Here is an 11,097-nt window from a genome sequence, read left to right as displayed (position 1 = left end):
ACCATATCACGCCCACACCTATCGATTCCTCCACGCCGTTGCATCTCCACGCTCCCTGACACCCCCACTTCATCGTGTCTCCCCCCACGTGACCTCTACCACCCCACACTCCTCTATACTCCCACTTTACCCCACTGCTCGCCTCTTCCCTCACCTGTCACCCCCACCTCCGTTGGTTCCCCACGCTTCTGCCATTCTCCGACACCCCTGTTCCCCACACCTTCATGTTCCCCACGCTCTTCCCTCTCTCGCCCTTCAAGCAATTATAAAGAAAGGTTTTTTTTTCGATCAGAGAGGACCCCCCGGAAAGGAAGAGGATTTTTTGGATTGAGAAAACCCCCCAAGAACGAAGTTCTTTTTCGATTCATGAAATTCCCCAAAGCAAGTTTTCAGCCGCACAAAATCCCCAAAATATTGAGCTTGTAGTAGTGGCGATAATCCAAAATATCGAGTCAAAAAATGAGAATATTTGTTTCCTGTTTTTTCGTATGCCCTGTTTGTTGCTGTAAATTCGAGCATCGCAAGTTCTGATTTAGTAGTCTTCGAGGTAGATATCGAAACCTTCGCCCCACTTCGCTGCACCTGAAGAAGGTCAGTAAACACCCCTTTATTTATTTAGCAGTGGATTAAGCATTTTCTGTTTGTGTTATGTATTTATGTGTTCCACATATTTTGCTGATTTACTGTTAGGTTAGTCTAATAGTTTGACAGTGTCAAAGGATGTTATTCCAATTCTGCGTTGATTAGGCTAGTGTAATTTCTGCCTATGAATCAGTTAATCAGTGTAGTCTTAATGTGTGTTAGCATTAGTTCTGTCTTAGTTTACATATCAACGTTAGCAGATAGCAGCTGAGTTCGATTTGCCCATATGTGAACTTCCTCCCTTCAATTATTCTATTTCCGTTTAATTCTGCTTGTCATCATGTTATGGGTTAGTTTGTTAGTTAATATGAGTAGTGCAAGCATGATTAAGGTTGCCTTTAGGTATTGTTTGGTGGTTAAATTAAGTTAGTATGCTTAACTTGTACTGTTTAGTTAAAGCTGTTGGAGAATATCTATCCAGATAAGTTTGTTTGGTTGTGATTATTTAATCCGTGTTAACTCTAAAAGCCTTGTTTGTTTGCCTAAGACCAAATGTCTGTTTATGTGATATTCTTCATGTCTGAGCAGATCTTTTTTTTCTTATTTTTCTTTGAATATTAGTATTTTGTCTTAATTGTCCTATATGAATTGGGAATGCATTGTTTCCCTTTTGAAATTTCAGTGTCCTATTGGCCTGTTAGTCCTTTACATGGAAACTCATGCTTATTTTGATTTCCTATGGTCATGATAAGACTGCAAATAAAGAACAAGATATCTAGCGTGCATATCCATCTGGCTATGTGCCATACTGCTAGAATATGGTTTCAATTTGCGCCTGTGTCAATTTGCTATCTCAACAGATATCTATTGTGCCAGTTTGTTTTGATGTCACCCTGTCGTCAATTTGCTGAACACTGAATCTGTGTCCTACCTGAAGTCTGTTGAATTTACCTATCGCAAACATATTTAACTCAGCCTTAACTGTGCAATAAGATTGATAAGAAATATTCATCTGAGGCCCTCTATTATGTGTAGGATCTGGATAAGCCCAATAAGAGGTCTATAGATCTTTGAATATGCCTATTCCCTCTCGGTGTGATTCAACAAGATATGATATCTTTGTGTCTTATGTTTAAGTTGAGAACTTATTTAAGGGGTTCGCATTGTTGTTTATCATTTATATAATCCCTTGTATGTGTTATGAGGCCAATAAAGCAGAAATTAGGGAATTGAGAAGGAAATCCCTTTGTCTGATAATCATTATTGAAAGAAGTTTATTTTGTTTGTGGCTTTCAGTCATCTTCTGGGGAATATTAATAAGAATGAATGACATGAGCCACCAGTAGGTTTTGCTAGTAATGTTTGTTATGTTCAATTTTGTAAGCATGTAATAGGCTTAAATTTGTACAGGAGGATAAGTTGCAACTTTTGAGTTTGTATGTGTCATCTTATCTGTTCTGGTACAAAGAAATGAAATCTTAAGCCCTGCCACTTCACTTGACTGGGTTCTGTGACTCACTGTCTCTTAAGAAGGAATATCACATGTACTCCTTAGTAGTAAATCAGTCCCTAAAAGATAGTTTGTTCAAGGCCTTAGATTGTTAGCTTAAGTTAAGCATTTTGTCTTGAATTCGATTTATTCAAAAGAGATAAAATTGATAAAGAGGATTAGGGAAGTTCCCTTTTTTTTAAGTGATAATTTGATATTTGAGTAAGTATATTACGGCTAAACCTGTATGAATGGTTTAGGGAGATAGTGCAAATCACATTTGCTGCAACCCCTACCTTACTTCTTTGGTCTGTTTGGTTTACCTCGGCATACTGAGATGCTCACTAACCTGTCTTAACTTATTATATTGTTTCTCTTATCAAATTCCTTTTGAGCTGGTGTTGATTTCAGAGAAGATGCTCATGTTTATTCGTATTCTGAATAGATCTAAGATGTAAGATAGGTTCTTTGTGTGTATTTTCCTATTAAAAGTAATAGAACTGATGTATTGAATAGTTGTTCCCTTTTTATGTGACATGTTTTTCTCTATGCTGTAGAATATAAATCTTGGGTGTTGCCTTGTTTTTCTTTGCTATAAGTATGTAGTGGCTGAATTGTGTATATATATGAAATGTACCCAAACATACACATAATATACACAGTCTATTGATCTATTTTGAATTCATATTCCACATATTTAACCTTACTCGTCGATTAGATACTAATGCTTATCTTTCTTTTATGCATGAACCTCGCATATGAGTCCGAGGACTTGTCTTCCTCCGCATTCGGTGTTGGGCTGAAAGCCCAACGTAATCTCCCTCGCATCGGCACTGTCCGTGGCAAATAAAAATTCTGGGCCCAAGCCCAATAAAAAAAAAAAAAAACAGCAGCAGCAGTCCTTAAAAGGGGCTGAGCCCATTCAGCTTATTGACCCTTCTCTTTATTTTTTTACATTTAATTTGTATTGCATGATTAACTCTTTATTTTGTTTTGTTGTCCTAACTTAGATGAATTCTAGTAAATTTAGTGGGGTTTAGTTTTGGGTAGTTAATTTAAGAGAGACTAATAATTATTTCCCTAAGTTTCATTTTCTTTTTTTCGTATTAAAGTATTTATAGGACCTATAATATTTATTTTTAGAATAATCAATTTTCAATAGCGTAAATTCATATTTGAGTTAAAGGAATTATATTTTATTCTTATACCTTGGGAATTTTAAAACACCACCAACACGCGAAGAGGAACTAGAGAATATTTTGTAGACATCTTTTAAGGCTTATCTAAATTATGCGTATTTTAGCCAAATATAGTCAATAAAATATAATTTTGTTTATACTTCTAAAATGCAAAGTCAATTAACATGTCATCGTTTAGTTTGTTTTAAATGTTTACTAAAATACTGCACAAACCCGCATTTTTTTTACTCATATGCAAATTATCATATTTTCAAATTTTATTTTGACAACATCATCATATTTAAAAGCTTTATTTCAAAATAGCATTTTAAAAATCTCCTTTATGCAAATTATTAATTTTATTTAAAAAATAACGTTATTATATTTTCATTTAAATCTTAACAACATTTATAAGTCTTGTCTTCAAAGGCATCTTGGAGTTTTCCTTTATGCAAACAACTATATTTTTCTACAAGTTAGTTTAAACAGTATATTTATCCTTTCCTTAAAAGAACCTTAGTGATACGTACAAGCTATTTTTTCTTAAAATTTGGGCATTTTTAACTTTGATTAATTAACCTAAGTTTGGCCGGACAACCGTAGTTAACGGATTCTAAAGGATGCCTAATCCCTTCCCTTTAGGATAATATAGAACCCTTACCTAGAATCATACTGATTAAGCAGACTATTAACGGAGGTTTAGCTAGATTTACCTTAGTTAATATCTAGGTGTCCTAATTCACCATTAAACTAATTAGGTGGCGACTCCTTAAAACAAAGTAATATAGGAATCACCAATATGTTATACTCCGCTCTAACCCGGTTAAAATGGGGTATAACATAAATAACCTGCATCTGCATAACCAACAAGATCTGTACTACCTTTGTTAGTATAAAATAGACCCATATCGCTAGTTCCCTTCAGATATCGCAATATATGCTTAACTCCGTTCCAATGTCTTCGTGTAGAAGAAGAGCTATATCTTGCTAGCAAATTAACAAAGAACGCTATGTCAGGTCTTGTAGCGTTAGCAAGATACATAAGTGCACAAATTGCACTAAGATATGGTACTTCAGGACCAAAAAGCTCTTCATTTTCTTCTTGAGATCGGAACGGATCTTTACTCACTTCAAGTGAGCGAACAACCATTGGAGTACTTAAAGGATGCGCATTGTCCATGTAAAATCGTTTTAAAACTTTCTCAGTATAGGCAGATTGATGGATAAAGATCCCTTTTGCGAAATGTTCAATTTTCAGACCAAGACAGAATTTTGTCTTTCCGAGATCTTTCATCTCAAATTCTTCCTTCAAATATTCAATCACCTCTTGGAGCTCTTCTGGAGTTCCAATGAGATTTATGTCATCAACATAAACAACAAGTATAATGAATCCTGATTTTGTTTTCTTAATAAAAACACATGGACAAATGGCATCATTTATATATCCTTCATTTATCAAGTACTCACTTAGGCGATTATATCACATGCGCCCTGATTGTTTTAAACCATATGATGATCTTTGTAATCTGATTGAATACATTTCCCGAGACTTTAAACCAAATGCTTCAGGCATTTTATATCCTTCAGGAATTTTCATATAAATTTCATCAAGTAAGCCACATAGGCTGTGACAGCATCCATCAGTATAAATAATGTGACATTTTCTGATGTTTGGACTGCTGGTCCAATAAACATTACGTTTACCAAGATGCATCATTTTACTTGGTAATTATTTCTACATCAACATGCTTTAAGAGACGTAGTACTCAGATCCTCACAATCTTATACAATATTGCGCGCCATATTGTATCAAAGATATCGTCGACAAGATATCATTTTGTATCGGTTCGCAATTCGACATAACTTACTGAGATCTCATCACTTCATCATTTTCAGGTACCTGAACCTCGCATAAGGTTTCATGAAGTGTTATGTCGTCGGCTCTTCAAGAGCATTTTGCCTCCTTATTATGATCATTTGCTCCTCCCTTTTTCAAGGATTATTATATTTAGAACCGATTGGTCTACCATGCTCCATGCATGTTGTAGACTCTGTCCTTCAGGGACATTAGGAGCATTTTGCAGATAAAATATGAAATAGTTGGGTCAGCAAATGCTTCCAGCATTTGACTTGAATTATCTGAGGATCATACTGATGATAATTCACAACATATTTTTTAGATGCTTATTCTCTCCCCCTTATTTTAGTGACATATGTCCCCATTTTCTTTGGGAAAATCCATCTGTGTGCATCATGGTATATACATTAATTATGTACCGCACATCAAATGCTAAAAGATGGAAATATCTAGTTCTTGACCCTGAACCAAATATGAGGGGAGAATTTATCAAAATTTATTGATCTGAAGCATACAAATACTGTTGTATGCAATATATCATATCTCAGACCAACATCTGAAACTTTGTTCTCATAAGCAATGGTTTAGCTGTATCATGGAAGCATCTAATGTCAAACCAACTTAAATATAAACCAGCATTATCAAGATGATTGTCTTGATTACGTATTCTGAAAATTGTGCTTCCAACTCAATCATTTTGAGCAAGCAACTTCGTAAATGTCAACTGCTAGTTGACAATAAACATACATATGACCGTCTCATAGATGCATCTATTTAAGACATCACATTGCAGGTGAAGGAGCCCACATTCACCTTTTATATTTTTCAGAATTTTGGGGATTCAGTCCCAACATTAGCTGGTGTAATCAACTTATCATGAGAACAAGCAACACAAACAAATTTTTGAAGAATCTTCTAGTTCTTCAATATGTTTTTAATACTCAATTAGCACATCAGATTTAAATCAGGACAACCAAAATGGTATTTCCAACTAATAAAATTATCTATATCCGTAAAACTTAAGTTTACCATGACGAGTGCTATTTATTTTAGTAAACTTCTGGTTTAATATTGCATGAGATTTTATGTCATAAACTTCTGGTTTATTGTGACATGTGATCCATCATACTCGGGTAACTTTTCATATACATATTTCTTACCCGTAGTAACTTAAAAATATTCAATTTTCCAATAATTTGTAGTCCCAATGTGATAACCAATTTTATTGCTAGTAAACTTCAGGTTTACTACGATTTATAACAATTACGATCTGGGATAAATGGTGCAATCATGTATAACCTCTTCAAGAGACTTTAATTTATTTTTCATAATCAGATATTATTTGAACACTGCTGGTGTCATGATACTCGTAAACAAACAATTATCTCTTCTGCAGTCCTTGATTTTTGTATCACCAAATATTGCGTAGATACTGCTAGTATCATGAGAAAAAAATTGGTTAGACACTACTGGTGTCGTGAAAGAAACAGTAATTAAATGGACATTATAAATTGTAAATTACGAAAAGTAAACATTAAGTTCTAACTTCAGTATTTCAAATATCTCCTTCAAGGAGACTAGCCATTAACATCTGAATATTTTGTATCAAAGCAGCAACCACATAGTAATCACACCCTTCAGGAAAGGGATACACCAATGTTTATTTCCTTCAAGGAAATCAATAACAACTAACCATAATTTATCAATGTGGTTATAGTAGAAAGCACTTTACTCTGCTTCCTTTTTCTTTAAAATGATACTTTAATAAAATTATTTAAGATGTTTCTATATACGACAGGTACGTGTTGCAATGCCTTAATTTCATACCACACAAATAAAATGTATATTCCTTGTATTTTATCTCTCTAAGAGATAGGTTGTGGTATTTTTTTCATTCACTTCGGGAAATGAATCCTGATTATTCAAATGTGCTTGCTATACGACATTTATCAATAACTCGTTATTTTCCTTAAGCACAAGAAGATATTGCTTCAGAATATTTCTCAAATATTTTACCGATTCTTTCTGCTTCATGAGTAAAGTTTAAAGTTTTACCACTTCGGGAGTAAAGTTTAAATGTTTACTACTTCGAGAGTAAATTTTAAGGTCTTACTACTTCAGGAGTAGATCTTAGAGTTATTTACTACTTCAAGAGTAAATTTCAGAATTCTACTACTTGGGGAGTAGAACTCGGAGGTTATAACATTCGGAGTAGAGTTCAAAGTTTTGCTACTTCGGGAGCAGATTTATGAGTTTACTACTCCGGGAGTAAAGCATAGAATATTCGAAATATTTCTTCTCAATTATTCTACCTCTTCTGGAGTTGAGTCGTGATTTCTTCACAACCAAGAGCACGTCCATATTTATAAGCTTTACTACATACTATCACATTCATTTCAGGGAATAGATCCGTATTTGTAACATTTATTAGAAGTTTCATTCTTCAGGAATGAAATATATCTGAAAGTGGCTTAATCATATCAAATAATGATAGCTTAGTACCTCTTTTAACATATTGTTACTTCTGGAGCAAATCGAGGCATAAATATGATGTAGAGAAATTTTCTCTAACATATCTTTCAGAGTATACCTGACTTCAAAGCGATTATTACTTTAGGAGCTAATATGTAGCACCGTGATATATTAAATTTACAAAATTATTATAGAATAAATTTACATATTGATAGACAGTAACCAAAAATTGCATCAACCATAATTTTGATGCCTCATCACGTATTGCTTTTCAGGAGCAATAATGATTTCTCTTTATTCAAGTTCTGCCGAAGTGCTAGCAAATTTGTTTCTGCTCATAGTTAGAATCAAAGGTGTATAACTTGAAGAATTCAAAAGATATAAATAAGGGGATCTAGGGCATGACTTTAGCTGGACACGTTCAAGCAGTATAACAAAGCATAGATTAACCACTCCTAAAAAGGGAATCCAGCCATATATAGATCAAAATATCGATGTTTATAAATTCAGCATACCCATCCATATATAAGATTGTTTCATACGTGAATTAAATTTGGATTCCAAATATGGCATATAAGCTTTCGTGATAAACATGGAACAACATAAAAGATGTTTTGGCTATTAGACATGGCAACGTGAAAAATTCAACATTCGATGACTAAAGTGTGTTTTATCTTGAAGAGTTTACAAAAGTATTTAGTGAATATATTGAAGAGTATTACTTACCTGGAACCCTCGCATAAAGCCACGGTATTATCAACACTTAAGGATGCTACTGGCAACATTTTACTATCTCAATTGGTTAGAACTCCGTGCTGATAACGTGTTATAAAATGAAGCTAAAAAAGTCACAATATTAAAGGATGAAAACCATAGAAATAGAATGACAAAAGAGCAGAGATTTTTACTATTCTTCCAAAATGTGTTACAAGTGTATTTCATATGAAAACTTATGCCTCTATTTATAGTGCTACTTATGCATTCAATATATGAGAAAATGGAGGAACCCTTAAGATGGTGGAGGAGAAGCATTATATTTGTGTATTGGACATCCATAATATATTTCATAACAAAACTAAACTTTTAGTTATTTTTACAGCTATAGAGCACTAACGCCAGTAAAGAAATGCGAATCTTCATTGTCCTTTTCCTTCTTTTCTTTTTTCCTTTATAAACTCCATTTTAGGTTGACTGCTATTGACCAGTTAAGTTGCATATTGATATGTTTATAGTCACAAAAATATTATGTTATGCTTGGATTATGAAGTTTAATTTTTACAATTTATGTTTAGTCAGAATTGGGGCGAACAGATAGTATACAGTATAGATTCCGCATAACTTAATAGTTTTGTCTAAGACTTTATATATGTACTGAACATTTCACTAAAATGTGCACATACAGTGAATTGAGAAATCAATAGCATAAATGAGTTGTGGATTTTGTTGCAAGTTGGGGTTGTCAAGATACATAAACTTTAAATCTTAAATAGCAATAGACATAGATTACCCGAAATCTCAATACAGTCAAACCTCTCTATAATGGCAGCGTTTGTCCGAAAATTTCATGGCTACTATAGTGAGGTGCTGTTATGTATGTATACTGACATTTGATGTTTAGATCTCATTTAGCTGTTATAAATAAAAGTACGCAAAAAATCATTTGTCTATATTTTATATGTTATAAACGAAACTAAAATACTGGTTAATTTTAAAATCTCAATCGAGTTTCATATTTCATTAAATTGAAAATTGAAAAGACAAATAAATTACTAAGAAATCCATACCTATTTGTACCATAATGATAAATAATTAAAATCAAAGGAACATATGGATTCAAAATTAACTGAAAATTTAAATGTCATAAGTTTGACAATTCTACAATTATACGTTGTTTCATAAATTTCAGTCTATTAATGATAATATAACACTTGAACTGGCGAAGATTTTTATTCATACTTTCAACAAAAGGGAATTCAATAGCTTTTTCTTGAAGGTTGTCTAAGAGCTTAGTAGTATAATTGAGGATTTTTAGATATTTGTACTTGAAAATTTACTATGTGCATGACATTAATGATGATCATCGTAAGTATTTTGATATTTTATTTTTGTAGAAAATATATTTTTACAAAATACTATAATACAATATTTGAGTATGGCTATGATAGAGATTTCTATAAAATATTATAATGCAATATTTGAGTATGAACAGAGAAGTAATTTTACAAAGAGTGTATCACTATAATGAATATCACTGCCGTTATAGGAGAATGCTATTATAGAGAAGTAAAATATAACATGAAAAATCGGTTCCGAATAAAATTAGGTTGTTATAGTAAAATGTTGTTATAACGAATGACAAAATAGAAAGGTTTGACTGAATCACACTCACACTATTAAGATGACCTATTACACCGCTGACAATCTTAAAAGTGAATTTAATACCACCTTATGAGTTGATGTGACACAAAAAAATTATGATTAAATAATAGGAGAGTGAAGTCAAAATTAAAGTAAAAATAATTTTTAATTAAAAAAAAAAAAAAAAACTGATTTCACCACCTCCACGCCACCCCACCCAGACCCCAACGCCCCCAAACCCTTCTGCTTCTTCATTTCAAATTTACAAACAAAAATTCGAAAAATCTGAAATCCAAAAGAAAAATAGTTCTCTTGTTTTCTTGGTTCGAGTTTACCGTTTCCAGCCTTTTGATTTTTGAAAAATTCAACTTAGCTTGTGTGGGTGTTTGGGAAATTTGACTAGTTGGGTTTCACTGTTTCACCACCACCACATACCCCCTCCCCCTTCTCCTCCACTTTCACGCCACCCCACCCCTTAAATCCTTCTGTTGTAGAACAACCTGCATCTGAGCCACACATTTACACTGGGCAAAATGCTGAAAATACAAGAAAATCTCAGCTCATTGAGATGGGGTGAAATTGGTGGCGATGGTGGTGGCGGATATGGTGGTGAAAATCAACTAGAACAACCTGCATCGTAGATATGAGCTCATTGAGCTTTAAATTGAAGCTTCAATGGCCGGTTAGAGGTGAGACTTCCTGTGAAATGGTGGTGGTGAAATTGGTGGCGATGGTGGTGCCGGATATGGTGGTTCCGGTGAGATGAGGTGATGGTGATGAAGATGATATAATTATCGAAGGATTTTAATGGTTAATTAGGGATTAATTAGTGTAAATATAATTAATAAAAGAAAATTAAATGAATAAAAAAAAAGAAAAGAATATAAAATTAAATTTAGGGAATTTCCAACATGGCGCTGATGTGGCGTTAGTGTGTAACACCTCCCCTTGTGTAACTGGTTATATGTGTATCAGGGTGGCATTAAATTCACGTTTAAGATTGTCAGGGGTGTATAAGGTCGTCTTAATAATTTGAGTGTGACATCGAGATTTTAGGTATAGTTCAGGATGCAATCTATGTCTTTTCTTAATCTTAAATTCACCTTTGCAATCAAACACTATCACATGATAAAATGAAATAGAGGGAGTATTCATGATTA

Source organism: Lycium barbarum, chromosome 11 (genome assembly GCF_019175385.1).
Source record: "Lycium barbarum isolate Lr01 chromosome 11, ASM1917538v2, whole genome shotgun sequence".
Classification (NCBI taxonomy): domain Eukaryota; kingdom Viridiplantae; phylum Streptophyta; class Magnoliopsida; order Solanales; family Solanaceae; genus Lycium; species Lycium barbarum.
The sequence above is the reverse complement of the archived record's forward strand: the minus strand, read 5'-3'. Positions refer to the sequence as shown.